The sequence below is a fragment of the Salvelinus alpinus genome, chromosome 6 (assembly GCF_045679555.1).
Source record: "Salvelinus alpinus chromosome 6, SLU_Salpinus.1, whole genome shotgun sequence".
Classification (NCBI taxonomy): domain Eukaryota; kingdom Metazoa; phylum Chordata; class Actinopteri; order Salmoniformes; family Salmonidae; genus Salvelinus; species Salvelinus alpinus.
In genome coordinates, this window is record NC_092091.1 from 18,619,176 (window position 1) to 18,634,113 (window position 14,938).

The 14,938-nt window shown below is 43.1% G+C and overlaps 1 protein-coding gene across 3 annotated transcripts in view; it reads right to left on the bottom strand.

Annotated features, from left to right (window-relative positions):
* Window positions 1-14,938, bottom strand: part of LOC139578289 (SRSF protein kinase 2-like) — a 95,460-nt gene that overhangs the window by 24,608 nt on the left and 55,914 nt on the right. The window lies entirely within an intron of this gene.

Below are 14,938 nucleotides of genomic sequence, written 5' to 3' on the forward strand. Positions count from 1 at the left end.
CATTTCTCTTTAAGACCTGATTCCATCTCGGAGCCCATCCCCAATCCTTTTCCCTAGCCTTTGGTGTTCTCAGATCTGAAAGGATTGGAAATGGAACGAGGCCCATGAGGAAGAGAAAATATACATGTCTGGTGTATTTTAAGGGCTTAGTATCTTATCAATAAGACAGTGTGTGACTTCTCTTCCCCCTGTGAAAAGTCTGTTCCAGCCTGAGTGGGTGTGCCACTTTAATTCAGTGTTGTCTGTATGTTCAATGTTTAGCTATGCGGTGTGATGTTGAGGAGGAGTGAGCTAGTTCCATAGCATCAATGAGGAACCCCCCAGAAACAAGAGCGTATATCGATTTAGATTACATAACATAACATTAAATAACACTCAAACTGGACAGTTGTATCTCCATCTCTTCATTCAAAGACTCAATCATGTATTGTTGTCTCTATCTTCTTGCCCGTTGTACTTTTTTCTGAGCCAAATAATGTTTGTACCATGTTTTGTGCTGCTGCCATGTTGTTGTCATGTTGTGTTGCTGCCATGCAATGTCTTAGGTCTCTCTTTATTTAGTATTGTGGTGTCTCTCTCTGGTGATGTGTGTTTTGTCCTATTTTTTTTTTTAAATAAGTTTTTATCCCAGCCCCCGTCCCCGCAGGAGGCCTTTTGCCTTTTGGTAGGACGTCATTGTAAATAAGAATGTATTCTTAACTGACTTGACTAGTTAAATAAAAGGTTAAATCATTTTTAAAATAAAAAGTATTGTTCAACATTAACCAGACGAGTCAGAATCTTAAGACGTTGTTCTGGTGTATCTCTGAACACGACTCTCTCAGTAGCATCCTCAGTAATATCTCTATCAGTTATAAAGGCTAAATAGATAGTGTGAACCGTGTCAGTGCCTGGCTAATAGATTCTGCTCAAAATATCAGAAATATGATCAAACACTTGAGTAAAGACACACAGACAGACAGACACAGACAGACAGACACACAGACAGACACACAGACAGACACACAGACAGACAGACAGACACACAGACACACAGACAGACAGACACACAGACAGACACACAGACAGACAGACACACAGACAGACACACAGACACACAGACAGACAGACAGACAGACAGACAGACACAGACAGACAGACACACAGACAGACAGACAGACACACAGACAGACAGACAGACAGACAGACAGACACAGAGACAGACACACAGAGACAGAGACAGAGACAGACACAGAGACAGACACACAGACAGACAGACAGACACAGACAGACACAGACAGACACAGACAGACACAGACAGACACAGACAGACACAGACAGAGACAGACAGAGACAGACAGACAGAGAGCTTATGGGCTGTGATAAATCATGGTCGCAGGCACAGACACATGACGGAGGCTCCCAGTTGGTAAGTGTGCCGTTATAGAAACGGATGAGAACGGAGAATTCAGTCCATGAAGAGTTAACGTGGCAGCTAGCTAGGACAACACAAGGCTCCTCTAACGTCTAATACAGCTAGATAGGACAACACAAGGCTCCTCTAACATCTAATACAGCTAGCTAGGACAACACAAGGCTCCTCTAACGTCTAATACAGCTAGATAGGACAACACAAGGCTCCTCTTATGTCTAATACAGCTAGCTAGGACATCACAAGGCTCCTCTAACGTCTAATACAGCTAGCTAGGACAACACAAGGCTCCTCTAACGTCTAATACAGCTAGATAGGACAAGGTTCCTCTAACGTCTAATACAGCTAGATAGGAAAACACAAGGCTCCTCTAACGTCTAATACAGCTAGATAGGAAAACACAAGGCTCCTCTAACGTCTAATACAGCTAGATAGGACAACACAAGGCTCCTCTAACGTCTAATACAGCTAGCTAGGACAACACAAGGCTCCTCTAACGTCTAATACAGCTAGATAGGACAACACAAGGCTCCTCTAACGTCTAATACAGCTAGCTAGGAAAACACAAGGCTCCTCTAACGTCTAATACAGCTAGCTAGGACAACACAAGGCTCCTCTAACGTCTAATACAGCTAGATAGGACAACACAAGGCTCCTCTAACGTCTAATACAGCTAGCTAGGACAACACAAGGCTCCTCTAACGTCTAATACAGCTAGATAGGACAACACAAGGCTCCTCTAACGTCTAATACAGCTAGATAGGAAAACACAAGGCTCCTCTAACGTCTAATACAGCTAGATAGGACAAGGTTCCTCTAACGTCTAATACAGCTAGCTAGGACAACACAAGGCTCCTCTAACGTCTAATACAGCTAGCTAGGACAACACAAGGCTCCTCTAACGTCTAATACAGCTAGCTAGGACAACACAAGGCTCCTCTAACGTCTAATACAGCTAGATAGGACAACACAAGGCTCCTCTAACGTCTAATACAGCTAGCTAGGACAACACAAGGCTCCTCTAACGTCTAATACAGCTAGCTAGGACAACACAAGGCTCCTCTAACGTCTAATACAGCTAGATAGGACAACACAAGGCTCCTCTAACGTCTAATACAGCTAGCTAGGACAACACAAGGCTCCTCTAACGTCTAATACAGCTAGCTAGGACAACACAAGGCTCCTCTAACGTCTAATACAGCTAGATAGGACAACACAAGGCTCCTCTAACGTCTAATACAGCTAGCTAGGACAACACAAGGCTCCTCTAACGTCTAATACAGCTAGCTAGGACAACACAAGGCTCCTCTAATGTCTAATACAGCTAGATAGGACAACACAAGGCTCCTCTAACGTCTAATACAGCTAGATAGGAAAACACAAGGCTCCTCTAACGTCTAATACAGCTAGATAGGACAACACAAGGCTCCTCTAACGTCTAATACAGCTAGATAGGACAACACAAGGCTCCTCTAACGTCTAATACAGCTAGCTAGGACAACACAAGGCTCCTCTAACGTCTAATACAGCTAGCTAGGACAACACAAGGCTCCTCTAACGTCTAATACAGCTAGATAGGACAACACAAGGCTCCTCTAACGTCTAATACAGCTAGATAGGAAAACACAAGGCTCCTCTAACGTCTAATACAGCTAGATAGGAAAACACAAGGCTCCTCTAACGTCTAATACAGCTAAATAGGACAAGGTTCCTCTAACGTCTAACACAGCTAGATAGGACAAGGTTCCTCTAACGTCTAACACAGCTAGATAGGACAACAAGGCTCCTCTAACGTCTAATGCAGCTAGATACAGCTTTCTTCATATTTTCAAACAGTCCATTTAAATTTTCCAACGGGGCTATACATTTGTGAGTTTCTCTCTCGTCTGAGTAGCCTCGTTTCACTGCCAAAAATAAAATTAAACCATCTAGTGTTCAGTGAAATAACAACACAATGTCACATACAGGTAGCCTAGTCAAATAATTAACATCCAATCATATTCACCGTTACTCTCTCGCGGGAATTCCACTAACGGTCTGTGTGTAGCCAAACGTAGCTGGTGCTCATGTTGGTATCTGTACTGATGGCGCAAAAGCCATGACAGGGAGACATAGTGGCGTGGTAACGTGCATGCAAGCAGTTGTTCCCGACGCCACTTGGGTACACTGCAGCATCTACCGAGCGGTTCTTGCTGCCAAGGGAATGCCTGACAGCTTGAAAGACGTTTTGAACACCACAGTGAAAATAGTTAACTTTGTTAAAGTAAGGCCCCTGAACTCTCGTGTATTTTTTGCACATACAATGATATGGGCAGCGACCATGTAACGCTTTTACAACATACAGAAGTGCGCTGGTTATCAAGGGGCAAAGTATTGACATGTTTTTTTATAATTGAGAGATGAGCTTAAAGTTTTCTTTACTGACCATAATTTTCACTTGTCTAACTGCTTGCATGACGATTTTCTCACACGACTGGCCTATCTAGGTGATGTTTTTTCTCTCCTGAATGATCTGAATCTAGGATTACAGGGACTCTCCGCAACTATATTCAATGTGCGGGACAAAATTGAGGCTATGATTAAGAAGTTGGAGCTCTTAATAAGGACAACACACAGGTCTTTCCATCATTGTATGATTTTTTGTGTGCAAATGAACTCAAGCTTACGGACAATGTCAAACGTGATACAGCGAAGCACCTGAGTGAGTTGGGTGCGCAATTATGCAGGTACTTCCCTGAAATGGATGACACAAACAACTGGATTCAGTATTCCCTTTCTTGCTCTGCCTCCAGTCCACTTACCGATATCTGAACAACAGAGCCTCATCGAAATTGTAACAAGCGGTTCTGTGAAAATGAAATTTAATCAGAAGCCACTGCCAGATTTCTGGATTGGGCTGCGCTCAGAGTATCCTGCCTTGGCAAATCGCGCTGTTAAGACACTGATGCCCTTTGCAACCACGGTACCTACACTACTGTTCAAAAGTTTGGGGTCACTTAGAAATGTCCTTGTTTTTGACAGAAAAGCACATTTTTGTCCATTAAAATAATATCAAATTGATCAGAAATACAGTGTAGACATTGTTAATGTTGTAAATGACTATTGTAGCTGGAAACGGCAAATATTTTATGGAATAAATACATAGGTGTACAGAGGCCCATTATCAGCAACCATCACTCCTGTGTTCCAATGGCATATTGTGTTAGCTAACCCAAGTTTATCATTTTAAAAGGCTAATTGATCATTATAAAACCCTTTTGCAATTATGTTAGCACAGTTGAAAACTGTGATTGCTGATTAACAAAGCAATAAAACTGGCCTTCTTTAGACTAGTTGAGTATCTGGAGCATCAGCATTTGTGGGTTCGATTACAAGCTCAAAATGTCCAGAAACAAAGACCTTTCTTCTGAAACTCTTCATTCTAGTTCTGAGAAATGTTGGCTATTCCATGCGAGAAATTGCCAAGAAACTGAAGATCTCATACAATGCTGTGTACTACTCCCTTCACAGAACAGCTCAAACCAGAATAGAAAGAGGAGTGGGAGGCCCCGGTACACAACTGAGCAAGTGGACAAGTACATTAGAGTGTCTCATTTGATAAACAGACGCCTCACAAGTCCTCTACTGGCAGCTTCATTAAATCGTACCCGCAAAACACCAGTCTCAACATCAACAGTGAAGAGGCGACTCCGGGATGCTGGCCTTCTAGACAGAGTTCCTCTGTCCAGTGTCTGTGTTCTTTTGCCCATCTTAAAGTTTTCTTTTTATTGGCCAGTCTGAGATATGGCTTTTTCTTTGCAACTCTGCCTAGAAGGTCAGCATCCCGGAGTTGCCTCTCAACTGTTGACTTTGAGACTGGTGTTTTGCGGGTACTTTTTAATTTCTAAGTGACCCCAAACTTTCGAACGGTAGTGTATGTGAGAGTGGATTCTCAGCCCTCACTAGTATGAAAACTAAATACAGGTACAGGCTGTGTGTGGAAAATGATTTAAGACTGAGACTCTCTCCAATACAACCCAACATTGCAGAGTTATGTGCATCCTTTCAAGCACACCCTTCTCAATAACCTGTGGTGAGTTATTCACCATTTTCGATTAACAAATACGGTTTTATATGAAAGATGGTTAAATAAAGAGCCAAATTATTGATTGTTATTATATTATTATTTGTGCCCTGGTCCTATAAGAACTCTTTGTCACTTCCCACGAGCCGGGTTGTGACAAAAACTCACACTCATTCTTATGTTTAATAAATGTATCGTATAGTGTGTGTGTGGCAGGCTTACAATGATGGCAAAAAACAACATTTGAGAGTTTGCTGACCCTGGTGCTAGAGGGGGTACGCAGCTGGAGGTTGAATGTTTGAAGTGGTACAGGACTATAAAGAGTTTGGGAACCACTGATCTAGAGCAACAAATGGCTCGAAGACATATTATGTCGATTAAGGCAGGCCCCCTGCACACCTCTGATTAAAAGGGGTTGGGTTAAATGCGGAAGACACATTTCAGTTGAATGCATTCAGTTGTACAACTGACTAGGTACACAACTAAGCAAGAGGACAAGTACATTAGTGTCTCATTAGATAAACAGACGCCTCACAAGTCCTCAACTGGCAGCTTCATTAAATCGTACCTGCAAAACACCAGTCTCAACGTCAACAGTGAAGAGGCGACTCCAGGATGCTGGCCTTCTAGACAGAGTTCCTCTGTCCAGTGTCTGTGTTCTTTTGCCCATCTTAATCTTTTCTTTTTATTGGACAGTCTGAGATATGACTTTTTCTTTGCAACTCTGCCTAGAAGGTCAGCATCCCGGAGTTGCCTCTCAACTTTTCCTTTCCTCCAGTGTCTAATACAGCATAGCTTTCCGCAAAGGACAACATAGACACTTAGCATTGAGATTCCTGCACATATAGCTTACTTACTTCTCGTGTTCTTCTTAGTTCTTATTTGTCGTGTGTTTTCGTTCTACATTAAACATGTTAGTACTACATTAAACATGTTAGTACTACATTGATATTGATTACTGCATCGTTGGGTCTGGGAAATAAGGCATTTCACTGTACTGTGCATATGACATTAACCCCCCCCCCACACACACAATACACTTAGGCTATGTACTTATACACACTCATGCACACACACTCCATGCTTGGATCTGTGCTCTTGCAGCAGGATGGTCCTTAACCAAAACAGTCACGTACTGTATCATAGATCCCTTCCACGGGCTCAGTGCTTTTAAACTTGAGCCTGCCACACACACACCTAGCCACAATTACTCTGAGCCCACCCTACAGCAGAGGCAGTAGCCACCCTACAGCAGAGGCAGTAGCCACCCTACAGCAGTAGCAGTAGCCACCCTATAGCAGTAGCACAGAAGTAGCAGTAGCCACCCTACAGCAGAGGCAGTAGCCACCCTACAGCAGAGGCAGTAGCCACCCTACAGCAGTAGCAGTAGCCACCCTACAGCAGTAGCAGTAGCCACCCTATAGCAGTAGCACAGAAGTAGCAGTAGCCACCCTACAGCAGTGGCAGTAGCCACCCTACAGCAGAGGCAGTAGCCACCCTACAGCAGAGGCAGTAGCCACCCTACAGCAGAGGCAGTAGCCACCCTACAGCAGAGGCAGTAGCCACCCTACAGCAGAGACAGTAGCCACCCTACAGCAGAGGCAGTAGCCACCCTACAGCAGAGGCAGTAGCCACCCTACAGCAGAAGCCAGCCCACTTCAGTGTGTCTGTGTACATGTATGTGTGTATTGGGGCATGCAAATGTGTGTGGATGTGTGTGTGTGTGTGTCACATGAGGTTGGTGGCACCTTAACTGGGGAGGACGGGCTCATGGTAACGACTGGAGCGAAATAAGTGGAATGGTATCAAATGCATCAAACACATGGTTTCCATGTGTTTGATGCCATTCCATTTGCTCCATTACAGCCATTAATGTGAGCTGCCCTCAGCAGCCTCCACTGGTGGGTGTAACGTGCATGTGTGTGTTAATTCATACTGTAAGGAACAACGTACATCCTAGAACACACACACGGACGTGTGTTTGTGTGTCTATCGCACACCCAGCACCACTCATACACATAACATCAACACACACCCAGCACCACTGTGACCACTCATACACATAACATCAACACACACCCAGCACCACTGTGACCACTCATACACATAACAGCAACACACACCCAGCACCACTGTGACCACTCATACACATAACAGCAACACACACCCAGCACCACTGTGACCACTCATACACATAACAGCAACACACACCCAGCACCACTGTGACCACTCATACACATAACAGCAACACTGTTGCTAATTATTTTTTTAACTTGGTCTGTAACACCATGGGCCAAATAGGTGACTGTAAATTGCATTGTATGCTGTTATATGATGCACAAAACCACTTTACAAAATAAAAGTAATTATTACTACTGTACAGAGAATTAGACAATGTGTAGGCTATCCCTCTGCCTATTGGCTTATTTGCATATGTCTCATAATAAACCACTGCCCCTTTAATTAAGACAAACTTTTTACCTGACTGGCTTTGCAAATAAATGCAGCCTACACGTGTTGTGCTCTTGTAGGACGCAGTAACTCCCAATTGCTGACCTATACATATCTATAACTGGGCTAATAATGCGCTAACTAGCAAAGAATATCAACAAATGCGCACATGTGCGGTGTGAACTGAACTGATCTGAAAAGCGCATTCACTCGAGGATGATTGAAAGGCAGGAGCTACCCCTGCCAAAATTACAGACTCAATATTTCAAAGTTAAATTTGTTTTGGTTTGTTACATTGAAAAGGGGTTGATATAATGTTGATTCATCACAGAAAAAAACGAATCTATATAGTGCAAACTAACGCGGCGAACTCAGAAGTTCAATCTCTTGCGTCTTTGCGCGGCCTGGCATTTCTTCTGTGAGCAGCAGTGCTGGAGGAGGTGGGCGCCGAGCACACGCGCAGTTTAGAGGGAACATTGGGGATAAACATATCTTATTTTTCCACAGGACAAATGCATTAACACTTTGTATTGTGGCTAAACTGGGCAGTTGGTTTCTAGATGGTTAAGTGTCTCATTGCTATAAGTAGTGTAATTACGTAAGGGATAATCAATGAGGGGGCATTGCGTTCTATGGAAAATAATGAATGACGTATAAGGTGTGTTCCATGACGTGCTAGCTGAGTGGAACTGACCTTCCACAGAGTTGCATTATTTTCCAGAGAAGGCATAGAGCCCAGCGTTGATTATCCCTTTTATACCATGGCTAATATTTAACACATTTGCTACTAGATATGTTCATTTGCTGGTTGAAATGTGTTCAACATCCACTGAAGTAGCTAGCAAGTTTACTAGATAGTGTTGATAAAACGTTTACTGGAGACAGGAGATCAAGTTGAGACATAGGACGAGGTGGATAATTGTATAATAAGGCAGTTTATTCACAGGTAAAAATATCTTTGAAATCGTGCAGCACGGGCCCTTCTGTCTGACTCGTATGGAATCGTCGGAAAAGAGGGCGCTCTAAACAGTTTGTGCTGGTTATATAGGCAACAAGTAAAGTAGGTTGATCTTGTAGTCTGGCCTTCCGATTGGTCGATCTGGGTCGTGGGTAGTCCTGTCCGGGCCTGATGTCGACGTTCCATTGGCTCTTCACACAGTTCTTTGTCTTAAAGTCTCATCCTTGAGCAGAATGCATGTGCGTTTGTTTTAACAGGGGCCTATTCATGGGGGAGGGGAGTGTGTGTGGGTCTGTGGTTATTTATAAGGGTACAAAGTGTGGGGGTATAGTGGGGGATGGGTGCATGTTGTGCCAAGTATAGCTTGTGTTGAGAAGTTGTTAAAACAAGTTACCAGTATCCATTACAATTTCTTACAATAGCTACAGTAGTTACCAATGATAGCTAAACTAGCACGTCTGTTTGTTTGGTTAATCCCATAGGGTGGCGCACAATTGGCTCAGCGCCGTCCGGGTTTGGCAGGGGTAGGCCGTCATTGTAAATAAGAATTTGTTCTTAGCTGACTTGCCTAGTTAAAATATATATTTCTTTTTAATGCCATGGTATAAAGCACATTATGAACTGGATGGTTCGAGCCGTGAATGCTAATTGGCTGACAGCCGTGGTATATCAGACCGTATACCATGGGTATGACAAAACGTTTTACTGCTCTAATTATGTTGATAACCTGTTTATAATAGCAATAATCTGGGGTTTGTGGTATATGGCCAATATACCACGGGTAAGGGCTTCACATGTGTGTGTGACCATGTGTGTGTAAACAACGCCTCGTGTGGTATGCCCTGTAAGTGTGTTTGTGTGTGTGTGTGTGTGTGTGTGTGTGTGTGTGTGTGTGTGTGTTGAGCAGGTGCTGAGCGACATGGGGGTTGGAGAGGGATTAGAAATGGAAAAACAAACAGGGAAACTCCAGCATTCTTTCTCTCTCCAAACTCCAGGGACAAAGACATGGAATAAAGAGGAAAGGCAAATACACACACACACACACACAGATAGAGAGAGCGAGAGGAATGTACCGGTAGTTGATTAAGTAAATCACTTCTTCTGATAGCAGAGCACAAAGGCCTCTTATTGGGGAAAATAGTTCAACATTGTTTATCATTCTCCTGCTAAATGGGAGAGGAAGACAAACTCTTCTCCCTAACGTCAGGACAGAAGAGTCTCTGCCCATCTTCCGAAAAAGAGGATCTTAAATCAGATGTCTCAGCCCCCCCCCCCCAAAAAAAATACAATAAAAAGTGTTTTTCTTACTATTTTCCTACTTGCTGACTTTGCTGTTAACTTCTTTATTGAGGAAGAATGAGCTGACTATGCCTGTGATATGTGGTAGTCTTACCTAGCTATCTGTATACTAACTGTAAGTCGCTCTGGATAAGATTGTCTGCTAACATAGACATTTTTTACATTGGAAAAGTTGAGAAACTGTCTTTGTCTGTCAGCTCAAAATCCCTAATTCTAGGGGCCTCCCCAGTGGCGCAGCGGTCTAAGGCACTGCATCACAGTGCTTGAAGCATCACTACAGATCCGGATTCGATCCCAGGCTGTGTCGCAGCCGGTCATGACCGGGAGACCCATGAGGCGGCGCACAATTGGCCCAGCGTCGTCCGAGTTAGGGGAGGATTTGGCTGGCCGGGATGTCTTTGTCCCATCGTGCTCTAGCGACTCCTGTGGTGGGTCAGGCGCATGCACGCTGACACAGTCGCCAGTTGTACGGTGTTTCCCCCGACACATTGGTGCGGCTGGCTGCTGGGTTAAGCGAGCAGTGTGTTAAGAAGCAGTGCGGCTTGGCAGGGTCGTGTTTTGGAGGACTCATGTCTCTCGACCTTCGCCTCTCCATACGGGATTTGCAGCGACGGGACAAGACTAACTACCAATTGGATAAAATGAAATTGGGGAAAATGTAAATAAATAAAAAATTTCCCTAATTCTGTGCGAACCCATTGCAGTTGTATGGACATAATCATGGGTCCACACATTGTGTGCAATTAGTGATGGAGGGGATATATTGCAATATTATTTTTGCGCTAGTTTGCTGTACCTGCACCAAAACTCCAGTACCTACACTTGTTCTCCATCTTCTTTTTAAATAGGGAGTACATTTGTTTTCAGCACTTTTATTTCCATGACTGATCAAAACTCATGTCTCTCTTGTCCCTCTGCAGCAGACATATGGTGAGCAATATGTTTGGAACATTGAATCATAATAAAATCACAGTAACGAATCGCAATACATATAGAATCCTGAGAATCACAATACATATAGAATCCTGAGAATCACAATACATATAGAATCCTGAGAATCACAATACATATAGAATCCTGAGAATCACAATACATATCGTATCAGCATTTAAGTATTGTGATAATATCATATTGTGAGATCCCTGGCAATTCCCAGCCCTATGTGCAATGAACATGAAGTTTAGTAATATGATGTGGTATGAGATCTCAAGGCTTGTCAACAGCCTAAATATCTGTAGCAAGGAAAAGGTGGCTGTGTGCCTCCTCCTTTCAGATAGAACAACCTCAGTGTACCCTTGTTCATTCAGTAACATCTGTCCTTAAGAATCATTGTCACATATTGTTGGCCCGTCACCAAGGAAACATATTGATTACCTAGCACCTACTCTATATCACTAAGGTAATGTACTGAATACTGAGCATTCTCGTTGCCAAGATAACACATTTAATGTGGGTGGGACACCACTGTCACCTAGGGAACCAATTGATTAGGCCTACCATTATACACCCTTGCTGGTAAATCAGCATGTCTGACTGAACATCTTGTTAGGGCAAGGAAAAGGCAACCTAGGGGTTAACCCATTTCACCTTGGCAACATAGACCTAGCGCTAACTAAACACACTGATGTCACCTAGTAGGTAATACAATAGAAATAGGGAATATGGATTATATTTCTATCGGTAACACAAATTACATAATTCAGTAAATTATAGGATCTACATTATATAGGTAACACTGATACCTGAACACAACTGTAAGTACACTATGGAATGCCGCTGTCATCTCCGTTACAACTGTCCACTCAGTGAAAACCAGCCTCCCTCTGTCAGAACCAAAACATTATCCCATCCCCCTGGTAATAGGCTACCACTCTCTATTTTACTGATTCATCATCATCCCTCTCTATCTCTCCCTCCCTCCCTCTCTGTCCATATCTCTCCATCTGTATCAGTCTCTCCCAGCAGTAGGCCAGCTGACTCATTCGCTCCTCTCCTCCGGTATGTTTGCTCTGCACATGCCAAGGAAGTGAGATCTCACTGCTATTTCAGTCTGCGGCCTGCCTGCCTGACGTCACACAGCACTGCCCCCACACTGTCCACACCTGCCATGATGAATCTGTACATTATCACTTACAGTTGAAGTCGGAAGTTTACATACACCTTAGCCAAATACATTTAAATTCCGTTTTTCACAATTCCTGACATTTAATCCTTGTAAAAAATTCCCTGTTTTAGGTCAGTTAGGATCACCACTTTATTTTAAGAATGTGAAATGTCAGAAAAATAGTTGAGAGAATGATTTATTTCAGCTTTTATATCTTTCATCACATTCCCAGTGGGTCAGAGGTTTACATACACTCAATTAGTATTTGGTAGCATTGCCTTTAAATTATTTAACTTGGGTCAAACGTTTCGGGTAGCCTTCCACAAGCTTCCCACAATAAGTTGGGTGAATTTTGGCCCATTCCTCCTGACAGAGCTGGTGTAACTGAGTCAGGTTTGTAGGCCTCCTTGCTTGCACACGCTTTTTCAGTTCTGCCCACAAATTTTCTATAGGATTGAGGTCAGGGCTTTGTGATGACCACTCCAAAACCTTGACTTTGTTGTCCTTAAGCCATTTTGCCACAACTTTGGAAGTATGCTTGAGGTCATTGTCCATTTTGAAGACCCATTTGCGACCAAGCTTTAACTTCCTGACTGATGGCTTGAGATGTTGCTTCAATGTATCCACATAATTTTCCTGCCTCATGATGCCATCTATTTTGTGAAGTGCACCAGTCCCTCCTGCAGCAAAGCACCCCCACAACATGATGCTGCCACCCCCATGCTTCACGGTTGGATGGTGTTTTTCGGCTTGCAAGTTTCCGCCTTTTTCCTCCAAACATAAAAATGGTCATTATGGCCAAACAGTTCTATTTTTGTTTCATCAGACCAGGGGACATTTCTCCAAAAAGTACGATCTTTGTCTCCATGTGCAGTTGTAAACCGTAGTCTGGATTTTTTATGGCAGTTTTGAAGCAGTGGCTTCTTCCTTGCTGACCGGCCTTTCAAGTTATGTCGATATAGGACTCGTTTTACTGTGGATATAGATACTTTTGTACCTGTTTCCTCCAGTATCTTCACAAGGTCCTTTGCTGTTGTTCTGGGATTGATTTGCACTTTTCGCACCAAAGTACGTTCTTCTCTAGGAGAGAGAACGCTTCTCCTTCCTGAGCGGTATGACGGCTGCGTTGTCCCATGGTGTTTATACTTGCGTACTATTGTTTGTACAGATGAAGGTGGTACCTTCAGGCGCTTGGAAATTGCTCCCAAGGATGAACCAGACTTGTGGAGGTCTACAATTTTCTTTCTGAGGTCTTGGCTGATTTCTTTAGATTTTCCCATGATATCAAGCAAAGAGGCACTGAGTTTGAAGGTAAGCCTTGAAATACATCCACAGGTACACCTCCAATGGACTCAGATGATGTCAATTAGCCTATCAGAAGCTTCTAAAGCCATGACATAATTTTCGGGTATTTTCCAAGCTGTTTAAAAGACACAGTCAACTTAGTGTATGTAAACTTCTGACTCACTGGAATTGTGATACAGTGAATTATAAGTGAAATAATCTGTCTGTAAACAATTGTTGGAAAATGACTTGTGTCATGCACAAAGTAGATTGCCAAAACTATAGATTGTTAATAAGAAATGTGTGGAGTGGTTGAAAAACGAGTTTTAATGACTCCAACCTAAGTGTATGTAAACTTCCGACTTCAATTGTACCTCCCGCACAATTATGGATCTGAGGCTACAGGTATCTATCTGTACAATACATTACCATAAATCTACCATTACGGTTCTGTAGTGCAATATATTACTGTCCACACACCTACCCCGCCATTTTGGCTCTCTCTGTGTACAATACATTAAAATAACTTCAGCCCTGCCATTAGCATATACTGTCCATCATCACCATGCATCAACTTTGGTGCAGACCATTATACTACCCTTCCACTAACCAACTAAACACACCAACCTCGCTATTACAATAACCTCTGTTAAATTCAATACCACAGGGGAAAAACCACAATGGCTTGTTGACTTCAGAGATCATGGAGATGAGAGAGAGGGTTGTTTTGCAGACAAATCAATGTATAGTATTCATAGGTTGCACCTCCGTCACATCATGCCATTGTTATGAATGTTCTCAAGCCTCCCTCTCCCGGCGGCCCAATAATGGTGCCCTAAAGCAGTGATAAGCCAAGTCATCCTGAACGCAGGCTAACGACTGTTAAGTATAAATTACACTATAGTGCCTGGAAATATGATGACATTGCTAAAGTAGTCAAATATTTCGTAGGAAACAACTTTGCCAGCATTATCATGTCGTCAAATTTACTTTAGACAGATAGCACTGTTGTCATTAGCGAGTAAAGTTAGTCAAAAAATAGCTAGCAATGCTAATGTTAGCTAGCAAAAATCCAGTGTCCTCCCCTCAATCTTAGATAAGAAGCAGTATAACGTTAGCTAGTTAAGTCAATCTGGCGACATCAAAGTGATGACAAAAGGTTTTCCTACTAATAACTAGTCTCCTATTGAATGGCTTTGCCAAGCCACTGTAATGCCTTTTTGATGAAATCTTCATCAGCGCTCATTGACAATACATTGAGTAGAATGCTGAGTCGGGTGTAACAGTATAACTTTAAACCGCCCCCTCGCCCCGACGCGGGCGCGAACCAGGGACCCTCTGCACACATCAACAACAGTCACCCACGAA